The sequence below is a fragment of the Hemitrygon akajei genome, chromosome 1 (assembly GCF_048418815.1).
Source record: "Hemitrygon akajei chromosome 1, sHemAka1.3, whole genome shotgun sequence".
Lineage (NCBI taxonomy): Eukaryota > Metazoa > Chordata > Chondrichthyes > Myliobatiformes > Dasyatidae > Hemitrygon > Hemitrygon akajei.
The window spans coordinates 223,542,080-223,559,872 of record NC_133124.1 but is presented as its reverse complement, the minus strand read 5'-3'; positions in this window follow the sequence as shown (position 1 = coordinate 223,559,872).

The window sequence follows — 17,793 nt, the reverse complement described above, 5'->3', positions numbered from 1 at the left end:
AGAGATCATACAGTATGGCCAAGTGAAATAAGAATTGATATGAAAGGAGAGGGGAGTACCGAATTAAAAGTATTATATATGAATGCACGAAGTATAAGGAATAAAGTAGATGAGCTTGAGGCTCAGATGGAAATTGGCAAGTACGATGTTGTGGGAATAATTGAGACATGGCTTCAAGCGGACAGGGCCTGGGAAATGAATATTCAAGGATATACATTTTATCGAAAGGACAGACTGACTGGCAGAAGGGGTGGGGTGGCTCTGTTGGTGAGGAATGATATTCAGTCCCTTGTGAGGGGGGGGACATAGAATCTGGGGATGTAGAGTCAGTATGGATAGAACTGAGAAATTCTAAGGGTAGAAAGACCCTAATGAGAGTTATCTACAGGCCCCCAAACAGCAGTCTGGATGTAGGGTGTAAGTTGAATGAAGAGTTAAAATTGGCATGTTGCAAAGGTAATGATACAGTTGTCATGGGGGATTTCAACATGCAGGTAGACTGGGAGAATCAGAATGGTACTGGACCCCCAAGAAAGGGAGTTTGTGGAGTGCCTCATAGATGGATTCTTAGAACAGCTTGTACTGGAGCCTACCAGGGAGAAGACAATTCTAGATTTAGTGTTGTGCAATGAACCGGATTTGATCAGGGACCTCGAGGTAAAGGAACCATTAGGAGGTAGTGACCATAATATGATATGTTTTAACCTACAATTTGAGAAAAGGGAAAATCGGATGTGTCAGTACTACAGTTGAACAAAGGGAACTATGGAGCTATGAGGGAGGAGCTGGCCAAAGTTCAATGGAACAATACCCTAGCAAGGAAGACGGTGGAACAACAATGGCCAGTATTTCTGGGAATATTGCAGAGGGTGCAGGATTGGCTCATTCCAAAGAGGAAGAAAGATCCTAAGGGGAGTAAGGGGCAGCCGTGGCTGATGATGGAAGTAAAGGGCAGTATAAAAATGAGAAGAAGTATAACATGGCAAAGATGAGCGGGAAACCAGAGGACTGGGAAGCTTTTAAAGAGCAACAGAAGATAACAAAAAAGGCAATACGCCAAGAGAAAATGAGGTACGAAGGTAAACTGGCCAAGAATATAAAGGAGGATAGTAAAAGCTTCTTTAGGTATGTGAATAGCAAAAAAATAGTTAAGAGCAAAATTGGGCCATTGAAGACAGAACTGGGTGAATTTATTATGGGGAACAAGGAAATGGCAGGTGAGTTGAACAGGTACTTTGGATCTGTCTTCACTAGGGAAGACACAAACAATCTCCCAGATGTAATAGTGACCAAAGGAACTAGGGTAAAGGATGAACTGAAGGAAATTTATATTAGGCAAGAAACGGTGTTGGATAGACTGTTGAGTCTGAAGGCTGATAAGTCCCTGGGACCTGATGGTTTGCATCCCAGGGTACTTAGAGGTGGCTCTAGAAATCGTGGACACATTAGTAATCATTTCCAATGTTCTATAGATTCAGGAACAGTTCGTGCTGATTGGAGGGTGGCTAATGTTGTCCCACTTTTCAAGAAAGGAGGCAGAGAGAAAACAGGGAATTACAGACTGGTTAGCCTGACATTAGTGGTGGGAAAGATGCTGGAGTCAATTATAAAAGAGGAAATTAAGACACATTTGGATAGCAGTAGAAGGATCAGTCTGAGTCAGCATGGATTTATGAAGGGAAAATCATGCTTGACTAATCTTCTGGAGTTTTTTGAGGATGTAACTATGAAAATGGACAAGGGAGAGCCAGTGGATGTAGTTTACCTGAACTTCCAGAAAGCTTTTGATAAAGTCCCACATAGGAGATTAGTGGGCAAAATTAGGGCACATGGTATTGGGGGCAGAGTACTGACATGGATTGAAAATTGGCTGGCTGACAGGAAACAAAGAGTAGCGATTAATGGGTCCCTTTCGGAATGGCAGGCTGTGACCAGTGGGGTACCACAAGGTTCGGTGCTAGGACCGCAGCTGTTTACAATATACATTAATGATTTAGTTGAAGGGATTAAAAGTAACATTAGCAAATTTGCCGGTGACACAAAGCTGGGTGGCAGTGTGAGATGTCAGGAGGATGTTATGAGAATGCAGGGTGACTTGGACAGGTTGGGTGAGTGGGCAAATGTATGGCAGATACAGCTTAATGTGGATAAATGTGAGGTTATCCACTTTGGTGGCAAGAACAGGAAGGCAGATTACTATCTAAATGGAGTCAAGTTAGGAAAAGGGGAAGTACAATGAGATCTAGGTGTTCTTGTACATCAGTCAATGAAAGCAAGCATGCAGGTACAGCAGGCAGTGAAGAAAGCTAATGGCATGCTGGCCTTTATAACAAGAGGAATTGAGTATAGGAGTAAAGAGGTCCTTCTGCAGCTGTACAGGGCCCTGGTGAGACCCCACCTGGAGTATTGTGTGCAGTTTTGGTCTCCAAATTTGAGGAAGGACATTCTTGCTATTGAGGAAGTGCAGCGTAGGTTCACAAGGTTAATTCCCGGAATGGCGGGACTGTCATATGTTGAAAGATTGTAGCGACTGGGCTTGTATACACTGGAATTTAGAAGGATGAGGGGGGATCTGATTGAAACATATAAGATTATTAAGGGATTGGACACGCTGGAGGCAGGAAGCACGTTCCCGCTGATGGGTGAGTCCAGAACTAGAGGCCACAGTTTAAGAATAAGGGGTAGGCCATTTAGAACAGATGCAGAAAAACTTTTTCACCCAGAGAGTGGTGGATATGTGGAATGCTTTGCCCCAGAAGGCAGTGGAGGCTAAGTCTCTGGATGCATTCAAGAGAGAGTTAGATAGAGCTCTTATAGGTAGCGGGGTCAAGGGATATGGGGAGAGGGCAGGAATGGGGTACTGATTGTGTATGATCAGCCATGATCACAGTGAATGGTGGTGCTGGCTAGAAGGGCTGAATGGCCTACTCCTGCACCTACTGTCTATTGTCTATTGAAATAACTTTGCCATATCTAATCTGTTCAGGCCTTTTAACAGTGGGAATGTTTCTATGAGATCCCCCCCTCCTCCTTCTGAACTCCAGGGAATACAGCCTAAGAGCTGCCAGATGTTCCTCATATGGTAACCCTTTCATTCCTGGAATCATTCTCGAGAATTTTCTCTGAACCCTCTCCATTGTCAATATATCCTTTTTTTTTTAAAAAAAAAAAGAGCCCCAAACTGCACACAATACTCCAAGTATGGTCTCACAAGTTGCTTACGGAACCTCAACATCACGTCTCTGCTATTATACTCTATACCTCTAGAAATGAATGCCAATATTGCATTCGCCTTCTGCACCACTGACTCAACCTGGAAGTTAACCTTTAGGGTATCCTGCACAAGGACTCCCAAGTCCCCTTTGTATCTCTATATTTTGAATTCTCTCCCCATCTAAATAATAGTCTTCCACCAAAGTGCATGACCATACACTTTCCAACATTGTATTTTATTTGCCACTTTGCCCATTCCACTAAACTATCTTGAATTGAATTTTGGTTTATTGTCATTTAGAAACCACAACTGCAATGCAGTTAAAAAATGAAACAACGTTCCTCCTGAATAATATCACTAAAGCACATGACAAAATAGACTACACCAGAAAATCCACATAACGTTTGGCAATCCCCAAATCCAGTGTTCGGACAGGCTGCTGCATATTAATATTGCGCTACCATCTTAGCACGTTCCCCAGAAAGGAGCTCCAAATCCAACAGACAAAACAAGACTACCCAGACACACCAAGTCAGGAGACCAACTCTACCACCCAACAGACCAAAAACTAAAGCTACCAGACCTACACAAAACCACATAGTTACAACAGTGCAAACAATACCATAATTGATTAAAAAAAAACAGACCATGGGCACAGTTAAAATAGTCCAAAGGTGTTAAAAGACTATAAGTTTGAAAGAAACCACCACACAGTTTCCACAAGTCCTAAGGGTCCCGATAGACTCGTCACCCCATGCAGGCAGCAGAAAGGAATACCCCCGCTATGGACTTTCACAGCGCTGCTGGACTCAGCCTCGCAGACGCAGCACACAGAGAAAGCGCCCCAACTGCATGATGGTTCTGAGTCCATCGAACCTCCGAGCTTCCGACTATCCCCTCCGGCACAGCCTCTCTGAGCACCATCCTCTGCTGTGCGCACTACGACGCCCCTGCCGCTGGCCACTGGCAACGCAACCCTGAGAACTGGGGGCCTGTTCTTCCCAGCAGAGACCCAGACCTCACAACAGCAGCAGCAACAAAGAAGGCCTTCCTGGAGACTTCCAGAAGTTCCTCCATGCTCCCACGTCTGTTTTTCATCAGATTAGGATTGTGCACGGCACCCTGCTTAACAAATAACAGATATCAACTCCGGAGAGGCCGCTGCAAACTGCGTCGTGCTGCCATCTTGAATTATCTAAGTCTCTCTACAGGCTCTCTGTTTCCTCAACACTACACGCTCCTCCACCTATCTTTGTATCATCGGCAAATTTAGCCACAAATCAATTAATCCCAGAGTCCAAATCATTGACATACATTGTAAAAAGCAGCGGACCCAACACCGACCCCTGTGGAACTCCACTGGTAACCGGCAGCCGGCCAGAATAGGATCCCTTTATTCCCACTCTCTGTTCTCTGCCGATCAGCCAATGCTCCACCCATGCTATTAACTCCCCTGTAATACCAGGGCTCTTATCTTGCTAAGCATCCTTTTGTGCGGCAAATTGTCAAAGGCCTTTTGAAAATCCAAGTATACCACATCTACTACATCTCTTTTTCTATTGGTTCAATATCTACACTCAATTCTCTTTTACCCTTTATATACTTTAAAAAAAAGCTTTTAGTATCTTCTTTGATATGCCAGCTTCCTTTCATCTTCATCTTTTTCTTCCTAATGAGCTTCTTAGTTTCCATCTGCAAGTTTTTAAAAGCTTCCCAATCCTCTAACTTCCCACTAGCTTTGGCCTCTTTGCATGCTCTCTGTTTAGCTTTTACTTTGGCTCTGACTTCACTTGTCAGTCATGGTAGTGTCCTTCTTTCATTCGAAAATTTCTTCTTATTTGGAATATATCTGTCTTGCACTTCCCTCATTTTTTGCAGAAACTCCAGTCATTGCTGCTCTGCTGTCCTTCCTGCTAGTGTCCCTTTCCAGTCAACCTTGGCCAGATCCCCTCTCATGCCATTGTAATTTCCTTTATCACACTGAAATAGTGATTGATTGAAATTTAGTTTCTCCTTCTCAAATTTCAAAGTGAACTTGATCATATTGTTCCCTAACCTGAAGCTCTCTTATCACCTCCGGATCATTGCACAACACCCAATCCAGCATAGCCGATCCCCTAGTGGGCTCAACAACAAGCTGTTCTTATCCTTAGATACTCTACAATCCTTAGATACTCTACAAATTCTCTCTCTTGAGGTCCAGTACTGGCCTGGTTTTCTCAAACCACTTTCATGTTAAAATTCCCAATGATTATCATGACATTGCCCTTCTGACATGCCTTTTCTATCTCCTACAGTAATTGGTAATCCACATCCTGGCTGCTGTTTGGAGGCCTGTACACAGCTGCCATTAGGGTCCTTTACCCTTGCCATTTCTTAACTCAACCTATAGAGACTCTACACCTGATCCTATGTCATCCCTTTCTAATGATTTAATATTATTTCTTATACACAGGGCCACACCACCCCCTCTGCCTACTAACCTATCTTTCTGATACACTGTATATCCTTGGACATTCAGCTCCCAATGGCAGCCATCCTTTAGCCAAGTTTCAGAGATGGCCATAACGTCATACTTGCCAATCTGTAGCTGAATTTCAAGATCATCCATTTTATTCCTTATGCTGCGTGCATTCAAATATAACACTTTCAGTCCAGTATTTGTTGCTTTCTGTTTTAACTGCACCACGCCTCTATTGCCCTGTAGCTCATGCCACTGGCTGTGATTAAGCCTCATCTCCTGCCTGTTCTTTCTATAATCTCTGTTGCATGCTATCTTTGATTTATTTCTGCTTTCCCCTTGCTCAGCCCTATCACACTGGTTCCCATCCCACTGCCAAATTAGCTTAAACCCTTCCTACAGCTCTATTAAACTTGCCTGCTAAGATATTGGACACCCTTGGGTTCAGGTGTAACCTGTCCTTTTTGATCACACCTCCCCCAGAATATGCCCATTGATCCAGGAACCTGAAGCCCAGCCCCCTACACCAGTCTCAGCCGTGCATTAATATGCCTGATCATGCTATTCTCATGGTTGTTAGCACATGACACAGGCAGCAATCCCGAGATTACTACTCTGGAGGTTCTGCTTTTCAGCTTCCTAACCAACTCTCTGAATTTGCTCTTCAGGACCTTTTACCTGTGTCATTGGTACCTTCATGTACCAAGACCTCTGGATGTTCATCTTCTCCCTTCGGATTACTCTGCTCCTGATCCGAGACATCCTGTACCCTGGCACCTGGGAGGTAACACACCATGTGGGTATCTCTATCAGGTTGACAGAACCTCCTGTCTGTTCCCCTCACTACGGAATCCCCTATGACTACCTCATTGCTCATCTTTTGCACCACAGAATCAGGCTCAGTGCCAGAGACTTGATCACTGTGGTTGTCCTTGGTCGAGTCACCCTCCTTAATAACATCCAAAATATCCACAGGTCCTGCTGCAATTGCATTATTTCCTCAGCACTACCTACCCCTCCACCTACCTTCATATCATCCACAAACTTTGTCATAAAGCCATCAATTCCATTATCTAAATCACTGACAAACAATGTGAAAAGCAGTGGTCCCAGAACTGACCCCTGAGGAACACCACTAGTCATTGGCAGCCAAACAGAAAAGGCCTCTTTTATTCCCACTCACTGCCTCCTGCATGTTAGCCATCCTGTGATCCATCCATCCTTTTCCTGTAACTTAACAATTTATCTTGTTAAGCAGCCTCCTGTGTGGCACCTTATCAAACGCCTTCTGAAAATCCAAGTAAGTGACATCTGCTGTCTCTCCTTTGTTCACCCTGTTTGTTACTTACTCAAGAACTCTCACAGATTTCTCACAGAAGTCAAGATTTCCCTTTACAGAAACCATGCTGACTTTGACTTATTTTTTATCATTAGTCTCCAAGTACCCTGAAACCTCAGCCTCAATAATAGATTCCAACACTTTCCCAACCACTGAGGTTAGGCTAAGTAGCCTATAATTTCCTTTCTTTTGCCTTCCTCCCTTCTTAAAGAATTGAATGACATTTGCAAACTTTCAGTCCTCCAGGACCATGTCAGAATCAAACGATTCTTGAAAGATCATGACCAATACATCTGCAATCTCTCCAGCAACTTCTCTCAGGACTCTGGGATGTAGTCCATCTGACCCAGGTGACTTATCCACCTTAAGACTTTTGAGTTTGCCTGCTACTTTTTCCTTTGTAATAGCAATGACTCACTCTTGTTCCCTGCCACTGATGGACCACTGGCACACTGCTAGTATCCTCCACAGTGAAGAGAGATGCAAAGTACCAATTAAGTTCATCTGCCATTTCTTTGTCCCATTTACTACCTCACCAGCAATATTTTCTAGTGGTCCAAAATAAACTCTCACCCCCCTTTTACTCTTTAAATAACTGTAAAAACTTTTGATATCCTACTTTATATTATGGGCTAGTCTGACTTCATATTTCATCTTCACCCTGCTTATAGCTTTTTTAGTTGCCTGTTGTTGGATTTTAAGAACTTCCCAATCGTCCAACTTCCCACTCACTTTTACTACCTTATGTGTCCTTTCCTTGGTTTTTATGCTCTCCTTAACTTCCTTTGTCAGCCACGGTTGCCTACCCCTGCCATTTGAGTACTTCCTCTCTGGGACATCTATCCTGCACCTTGTGAACTATTCCCAGAAACTTCAGCCATCTCTGATCTGCCATCATTTCCACCAGTATCCTCCTCCAATCCCCTTGAGCAAGCTCCTCTCTCATGCCTCTGTAATTCACTTTATTCTGTGGTGATTCAGATACATGTAAGCTATGCTTCTCCCTCTCAAATTGCAGTATGAATTCAATCATATTATTATCACTGCCTCCTAAAGGTTCCTTTACATTAAGCTCCATAATAAGATCTGAGTTATTACACAACTCCCAATCTAAGATGGCCTTTCCCTGAGCAGGCTCAAGCACAAGTTGCTCTAAAAAGCCATCTTGTAGGCATCCAACAAATTCCCTCTCTTGCAATTTGACACTAACCTGATTTTCCCAATCTCCTTGCATATTGAAGTCCCCTATTACATTAGTGTGATTACCCTTATTACTTGCCTTTTCCAGCTCCCTTTGTAATCTTAACCCCACATCTTGGCTACTATTTGGAGGCCTATATGATTCCCTTAATAGTTTTTTTACCCTTTTAATTTCTTACTTCCATCCACAAAGATTCAACATTCTCTGACCCTATGTCACCTCTTACTAAATATGTAATTCCGTCTCTTACCAACAAAGACACACTACTGCCTATGCCTTCCTGCCTGTCCTTTGATATTAAGCTCCCAACTATGGCCTTCTTTCAGCCATGACTCAGTGATGCTCACAATGTCAGACCAACCAAACTCTAATAGTGCATGAGTTTGTCTGCCTTATTCTGAATGCTACACACATTTAAATACAACTTTGGTCCTGCATTCTTCACCGTTTTGAATTTTGCCTCCGTGGTGCAATTTAACTCTTGGCTCTGTCTGCTTTTGTACCCAATCACTGGCCTGTCATTCCTTACATTCATTTTACACCCATCATCTTCTTGTAAGCCTGCTGGCTCACCCTCAGCTCTATCATCCTGTTTCCCATTCCCCTGCCATATTAGTTTAAACCACTCCCAACAGCTCTAGTAAACCTGCCTGCAAGAATATTGGTCCCCCTCCGATTCATGTGCAACTCATCCCTTTTGCACAAGTCCTACTGCCCCAGAAGAGGTCCCAATTATCCAAAATTCTGAATCCCTGCCCCCGCTCCAATTCTTTATCCACGCATTTATCTGCCACCTCATTCTTTTCCTATCCTCACTGTCATGTGGCACAAGCAGCAATCCTAAGATTACTACCCTTGAGGTCCTGCTTCTCAGCTTTCTTCCTAATTCCCTATATTTTTTTTCCTCTGAGTTCATGACCAATTTGTAATCTAACTCAATATATAGACTCTAATATCTTTATAACTCAATACATTATATCGGCTCTAATGTCCTTATAACACTATATAATATATAATATCTTTTTGGTTGAGAGAAATCTGTTAAATTCGTACTTAGGATGTGCAATAAGGATATAGAACAGGAGAACATAGAATTCTACAGCACAGTACTTTGGCCCACGATATTTTGCTATCCTTTTAAGCTACTCTAGGATCAATCTCACCATTCCCCACTATATAGCCCTCCATTTCTCTCTGATCCATGTTCCTATCTAAGAGTTTCTTAAATGCCCTAATGTGTCTGTCTCTACACCCACCCACAGGGTATTCTGTGTTTCAAAAAAAAAAAACAACAAAAAAAAAACACCTCTGAAACCTGAGCATTACCAGGCAAATTTTCTGAGTCATATTTAGGAAGTGGTAAAACATGCTCTCTGTAATGGTGAGTATTATTACAAAGAGGAAGAACATGATGTTCCTGATCTGGAGCCAAAACCTTCCAAAGGCTGGAATAATAATTGGAGTCATGAGATCAAATTCCAAAGCAGCAGGGAGTTAAAATTCAGTAAATTAGATTAAATCATTAAGACTGTTAAAAAGTGACCTCAAAGTGCCAAGCTGTCATAACATCCTAAACAGAATTTGCTGGAAATCTACAGCAGGTCAGTCTGTATTTGTGAGAAGAGAAACAGAACTAACAATTCAGGTTGAACAGCCTCAGAACCTTGAAGGAGGCTAAAGAAGTTTGTTTTAAGCTGCAGGAAGGGTGAGAAAGGGGTGACTGATGGAGTAAGACAATGGGGACTAAACAGGTTATCTGGTCAGGGTGTGAGACAGAGCAGGTAGAGAGTGTCAAAGGGATGTGGGAGCTCTGAAGTGCAGAACAGGATGACTTCACTGGCAAGTCAAGCTGGGCAGTTCCTCTAAAATGCATAGGCTAAGGCAACAGATAGATGGGCAATTAATACAAAGAAATTAATTTGTTTGAAATTGTAGAATATTAATTATAATTGATGCTCTTTTGAAGCAGTTCCCTTCTTAGTAAAATCCCAAAATCCTCAGGAAGAGATTATCCTGTCCCACAAGCAACTTCTCACAGCGTTCTCAACATGTGACACATCTGCAGCTTTCAGCAACAGAGTTCCATGTAGTTGTGTTATTAGCCAGGTTTTATGTGGCTGTGGTTCTCAAACTTGTCTATGATGTCTAATGACTAATCAATGAATGAGTATCTATGACTCGCTAGGGAAGAGAGCTCCAAAGATACAATCCTGCAAGTGACTGACCCCTTCTCCTGAGGCTATGCTCCTTGCTCTAAACGTGTGTGTGTTACGGTCCGGTATGGAGCTCGCATTCTGGGTCTTGATCTGGTCCGTGGGCTCCAGACTCCGGGTCTTGTAGCCGTCCCTCCTTTCACCCTTAAGCCCAAATAGGATCATCTTGGCTTAAGGAGGCGCACCTGATGCCTATCAGCTGGCAGGTGAATATAAGGGGTTCTGGGACTGAGTTTAGTTGGGGGTTGTTTTGTATGTGCTGGGTTGCCTTGTTTGTCTATCCTGTTTTGACCTGTTTGTGCTGGTTGCCCTGTTCTGACCTGTGTGTCATGTTTGTCCTGCTTGTGCTGTTTGCCTGGTTTTGTTCTGTTTGTCCCAGCTTGGAGTACCCACTGTTAATCAACTAGTTCTGTAAGTCTGTTCTCATAGTCACCCTGGACCGAGCTCCCTTCTGATCCCTTGCCTCTGTTGGGTAAGCAGGCTGGACTGCTGTTGTCTGGTGGGGGACTCTGACCCTTTCCTACCCCTCTCTTCTGATGGGTTGTGCCCTGCACCTGCCCAGGTGCCCTGTGACCTGCCTGGGAGGCTGGGCCCTGCCCAGCTATCCACCCAGCATTCCTTGTCCCATAGACCCATCCTCTAGCCTAGCCAGAGTCCTGCCTCGCCATGAACTCCAGGATCCTGCCTTGCCATGAACTATCTCTGAATCCCAGGATCACCTTTGAATGCCACATCCCTCATGCACACCACGGTCTCCTCATCTTGTTCTATCCTTTAGTTGCTCCTGTCCTGCCCCTAGTACTTCAGTGCCTGTGTTCTGCATTTGGTGGTGGTGGTGGTGGTGGTGGTGGTGGTGGTGGTGGTGTGTGTGTGTGTGTGTGTGTGTGTGTGTGTGTGTGTGTGTGTGTGTGTGTGTGTGTGTGTGTGTGTGTGTGTGTGTGTGTGTGTGTGTGTGTGTGTGTGTGTGTGTGTGTGTGTGTGTGTGTGTGTGTGTGTGTGTGTGTGTGTGTGTGTGTGTGTGTGTGTGTGATCACTGACATCCTTCTGTGTTTGTTATTTGTGTGACCAGAGGTGACTTGATGAGTCTTATCTGGGCTAGGAAGTACCTCTGACATGTGGGGCAAATATGTGAAGGTTCTGTAGTTGAGGTGCTTGCTACTCATTCTTTCTGCTGTCATTGTTTCCTTTTGCTTCTGCATTGTGATTCTTTCCAGCTTTGGTGGCACCTTTAGTGAGAACACTGCACCAGGATGACTGATTCAAGGCTGCATGTTCTGAAGTGTCATTGATCTCAAGGGGCTTGAGTGAAGTCTTGAACGTGTGTTTGAATTATTTTCTCTCATTACCATGAGAACATTTCCCTGTGGACAGTTCCCTGAAGATCAACTGGGGGATATGATTGTCTGACATCCTGATGACACGGCCTGCCCATCTGACTTGATGTTCCATTGGTAATGTGTGGATGGTGGGCATGTTTGCTGCAGACAGCACTTTCGTGTCAGGAATTCTATCTTGCCAATTAGTCTCATGATCTTCCATAGGGGTGACAAGTGGAAGTGGTTCAGTCTATGCACGTGTCTCATGTACACAGTCCACATTTCACACGCATAGAGGAGGGTGGGTAGGATGACAGCGCAGTAGACTTTCAGCTTAATCTTCAGAGTAATTCCCCTTTGCTCCTAGATGCTGTCATGTAGTCTCCCAAGATTGACACTAGCCTTGGCAATCCTGCAGCTGAACTCATCAGCAATGTGAACTGCTCTTGAGAGGGTGGTGCCAAGATACGTGAACTTGTCGACTGCCTAGAGCTGCTGGCTGTTCACCGAGATGGCTGGCCCTGCATAGGGTTGATATGGGATTTCTTGGTGCATGACATCCATCTTCTTTGTGCTAATGATGAGACCAAAGTTATCACATGCAGTGGAAAATTTGTCGATGACGTCCTGCATGTCAGACTCAGCTTGAGTTGAGAGCGCAGTTATCAGCGAATGGAAAGTCTCTCAGTCCAGTCTCTTCGACCTTAGTAATGACTTGAAGTGTGTGCAGGTTGGACACCTTGCTATCCCTTTTGTACTTGATATGAATTCCAGGATGCATCAGACAACATCACATTGAAAATCATGCTGAAGAGCGGGGGCACCAGCAGGTATCCCTGCTTGATCCTATTTGTGACTGAAAAAGCAACAGAGTGTTTACCATCTTCAAACACGTGAGCTGGCATCCCATCAAGAAACTGCTTGACAATGATAGTGAATTTGCCAGGGCAACCAAACTTTGCCATGATCTTCCATAATCCCTCTTGGCTCACAACGGCGAAGGTCTTGGTAAGACAAACAAAGATGTGGGAAGATGGAAAATACCAGAACACCCAGCCTCCCAACATATATTTGGGAGGTGAGAAAATTCTGGAGCATCCATCCCTCCAACAGATGTTTGGAATGTAGGAAAATGTCAGAATGTCCTGCCCTCCAGCATTTGCCTGGGTTGTGAGAAAATGCAGGAGCTGTCATGGTCCGGTACGTGAAGTCTGCCTTCTGGTTCATGGTCTGGTCCGTGGACTCCAGACTCCGAGTCTTCTGGCTGTCCCTTGTTCAGTTGGGCATATTCATAGGCACCTGATTCTCGTCTTGGGGCTGAGAATATAAGTGGCCCTGGGGTGGAGTGTGGGTGCTGGTTTGTCTTGTCAGTATCCTGTCCTTCCCTCTGTGGGGTAAGTCAGGCTGTCTTTGCCGTTACCCTGCCATTGGATCTGTTCCTTCCTGTCCTTGCCTCTGTTGGGTAAGCCAGGCTGTCTTTGCTGTTACCCTGGGGCTGGACTGTTCCCTTCCCCTTCCTTCTATAGCCCTTGGCTGAAGCCTTGCCTGTTTCCTTTTGCCTGAAGCCTTTCCTGCGTCCTTGCCTATTCTTGCCGTCAAGTTCTACTGCCTGAGCAAAACCGGAGCCTTGCTGTGTCTAGAAAGCTGTGTTCAGCTTTCTGTGTATGAGTCCCGGCCCTACGTCCTGCTCCCAAGGTGGGGTCTAGGCTCTGTGTTCTGTGTTCCTGTCTCCCAAGACCAAGGCTCTGTGTTCTCGAAACATAGAAAATAGTCATAGGAGTAGGTCATTCAGCCCTTTGAGCCTGCACCACCATTCAGTATGATCATGGCTGATCATCCAACTCAGAACCCTGTACCTGCCTTTTCTCCATACCCCCTGATCCCTTTAGCCACAAGGACCATATCTAACTCCCTCTTAAATATAGCCAATGAACCGGCCTCAACTGTTTCCTGTGGCAGAGAATTCCACAGATTCACCACCCTCTGTGTGAAGAAGTTTCTCCTCATCTCGGCCCTAAAAGGCTTCCCCTTTATCCTTAAACTGTGACCCCTCGTTCTGGACTTCCCCAACATCGGAAACTATCTTCCTGCATCTAGCCTGTCTGATCCCTTTAATATTTTATATGTTTCAATAGGATCCCCCCTCAATCTTCTAAATTCTGGCGAGTATAAACCTAGTCGATCCAGTCTTTTTTTACATGAAAGTCCTGCCATCCCAGGAATCGAACTGGTGAACCTTCTTTGTACTCCCTCTATGGCAAGAATGTCTTTCCTCAGATTAGTGGACCAAAACTGCACACAATACTCCAGGTGTGGTTTCACCTAGGCCTTGTACAAGTGTAGTAGAATCTCCCAGCTCCTGTACTCTAATCCTGTTCCTATGAATGCCAACATACCATTTGCCTTTTTCACCACCTGCTGTACCTGCATGCCCACTTTCAATGACTGGTGTACAATGACACCCTGGTCTCGTTGCACCTCCCCTTTTCCTAATCGGCCACCGTTCAGATAATAATCTGTTTTCCTGTTCTTGCAACCAAAGTAGATAACCTCACATTTATCCACATTAAATTGCATCTGCCATGAAATTGCCCACTCACCTAACCTATCCAAGTCACCCTGCATCCCCTTAGCATCCTCCTCACAGCTAACACTGCCACCCAGCTTCGTGTCATCTGCAAACTTGGAGATGCTGCATTTAATTCCCTCGTCTAAATCATTAATATATATTGTAAACAACTGGGGTCCCAGCACTGAGCCTTGCGGTACCCCACTAGTCACTGCCTGCCATTCTGAAAAGGTCCTGTTTATACCCACTCTTTGCTTCCTGTCTGCCAACCAATTCTCTATCCACATCAATACCATACCCCCAATACCGTGTGCTTTAAGTTTGCACACTAATCTCCTGTGTGGGATCTTGTCAAAAGCCTTTTGAAAATCGAAATATACCACATCCACTGGTTCTCCCCTATCCACTCTACTAGTTACATCCTCAAAAAATTCTATAAGATTCGTCAGACATGATTTTCCTTTCACAAATCCATGCTGACTTTGTCAGATGATTTCACTGCTTTCCAAATGTGCTGTTATCACATCTTTGAATACTGACTCTAGCATTTTCCCCACCACCGATGTCAGGCTAACTGGTCTATAATTCCCCGGTTTTTCTCTCCCTCCTTTTTTTAAAAGTGGGGTTACATTAGCACCCTCCAATCCTCAGGGACTAATCCAGAATCTAAAGAGTTTTGAAAAATTATCACTAATGCATCCACTATTTCTTGGGCTACTTAAGCACTCTGGGATGCAGACCATCTGGCCCTGAGGATTTATCTGCCTTTAATCCCTTCATTCTATCTAACACCACTTCCTTACTAACATGTATTTCCCTCAGTTCCTCCATCTCACTAGACCCTCGGTCCCCTACTATTTCTGGAAGATTATTTATGTCCTCCTTAGTGAAGCCAGAACCAAAGTAGTTATTCAATTGGTCTGCCATGTCCTTGTTCTGCGTTCCTGTCTCCCAAGACCAAATCTGAGCTTCATGTCCTCATCCAGTTCTGGTCCCGCATCCAGTCCAGGAGTCGCGTGTCCTGCCCTCATGTCCAGTCCTGTTGCCTTGCCACGTCTTGTCCTCGCTTAGATCCAGAGTCCGAGCCGGAGTCAAGACCCAGGTTCCGGGTCCCTGTCAAGTCTCTGGCTTGGAGTCCTTGTCCAGGTTCCAAGTTCCTAGTTCCTTGTCCAGGCCCCGCTTTCCTAGTCTAGTCCTAGCCCAGGCCCTGTATCCTAGTCTCGTCCAGGGCCTGTGTCTTGTCCAGCGCCATTTCTTCCCCACTTCCCTTTCTTTCTTGACACACCTGGTCCTGTTCCTAGTACTTCAGTGTCTGTGTCTTGCATTTGGGTCTGCTCTCAATGCCCACCTTATGACAGGAGCATCCAGTTGTGACCCTTTTACTTCTTGGGTTATTAACTAACATATCCAACAAAAACCTCCAAACTGACAATGTAATCATTATTAACACTCAGGCTGCTCAAACGTACATTATTCGAGTTTACTTTGTTTGACATCAAAGCCCACAGCATAAGTACCAGTCATGTGCAATAAAACTGACTAAGTTCACCCCAACAGGTAGTCCTGTTTGAGTCCTGCAATGATAGTTCCTGCTTTGTCACGACTGATATCTCAGGCAGACTGTATTTTGATTTTTCTATCAATCTTATCCCAGCCCAAGACTGTCACTCATTCAAGCTGACAGTTGTTCAAGCACTGAACAGGACATATCTGTTTCCTTTCCCCTTTTCCATTCTTATCTTAGACCGGGCCCTGTCAATGTAGATTACCTATTACAAATGTCATCCAGAGTGAGGTAAGCAAGAGCATGTATTCTCTTATCAGCCAGAGAGTTCTTCAATTGTAAGGGTTGTCTGCACTTCACAACTCATCTAAAATGTATCATCCATGGAATGACAGTTCCTGAAACACTCCTGTGTATTTATCCTGCTTTTCAGTTGGTTCTTGTGGAATAACTTACAAGGAGATAGTTCACAGATGTGTCAGCACCACTCAGCATCCCGTCATTGAATCTGACAAACCCACACAAAATGCTAAAGGAACTCAGCAAAGTTCCTTTCTTTGATATTGACAAACAGTGCTGACTCGATGGGCTGAAGGGCCTGTTTCTACACTGTATCTATAATCTGCTTCAGTGCTGTTGGTTGATTGATAAATATTGGCTGTGTTCTTGGAGAAAGCTTGCTCTGCTCTTCCAGGAGTGGAAGGCTTTGTATAAATGCAAAGCTGACTTGGTTTTATCTAAAATGTGTCCACATGACCATGCAGCATGTACCCCCCCCCCACCTCAAATCTTCTAGTAGAAGTCTCAATGCTTGTTGTTCGATTGTCTCCTTTCTACGACAACATTCCACAGTTCTTTCAAAACAGCCAGCCAATTTAACCTTAGTCAGAAATTGGGTTTAAAATTATGCAGACTTTATCATAGGTCTACAACTTCCCTTCAGTAAAGGCAGAGAGCAAGCTGAGTGGACAGAATTGTATCCCTTTAATAGTCACTGGGCTTGTTGTTGCTAAGTGCCTTTAATATTGAAAGCAAGGAAAATGGAAACCAGCATCTGCTTCCAATTTCTCACTTTCAATCCCAATCTGTTCCCTTGTGGTTACCTGGCTAATTTCCATAAGACATAGGAGCAGAATTAGGCCATTTGGCCCACTGAGGTTGCTCTGCCATCCTATCATGGCTGACTTATCCTCCTCAACTCCATTCTCCAAGGTCAATACACCTTTTTCTGGAAAGGACTTGATCTTGAACAACTGATGATCCATAGAGTAGGTTTTGCCATCCGGAACAGCCTACTTCAGAAGCTGACAGAGCAACCACTGGGAATCAATGACTCTGTGAATCCAGCTTGTCAAGAACCAATGTGCCACCTTCATCAGCGCCTATGCTCCAACTCTGGACACTGAAGATGAAGTAAAGATGAACTTCTACGTCTAACTTGACGTCATCTTTTCCTCTGTTCCCAACAATGACAAGATCATTCTCTTTGGAGATAGTCACCCGTAGGAGACAGGTAGTTGGGTGACTGTCAGGAGAGGGAAGGGGAATAGACAGAATGAGCAGAGCACCCCTATGGCTGTTCCCATCAACAATAAGTATACAGTTTCGGATACTGTTGGTGGGGACAACCTACCAGGGAAAAGTTGCAGTGGTTGTGTCTCTGGCACTGAGACTGGACCCTCAGCTCAGAAGGGAAGGAGGGAAAAGAGGAGAGCAGTAGTGATAGGGGATTCGATAGTTAGGGGGACAGATAGGAGGTTCTGTGGGAGAGATTGAGAATCCCGGATGGTCTGTTGCCTCCCTCGTGCCAGGGTCTGCGATATCTCGGATCGAGTTCTCAGTATTCTCAAGAGGGACGGTGAGCAGCTGGATGTCGTGGTCCATGTAGGGACCAATGACATGGGTAGGAAGAGTGAGGAGGTCCTGAAAGGTGAGTTTAGGGAGCTAGGTGCCAAGTTAAAGGACAGGACCTCCAG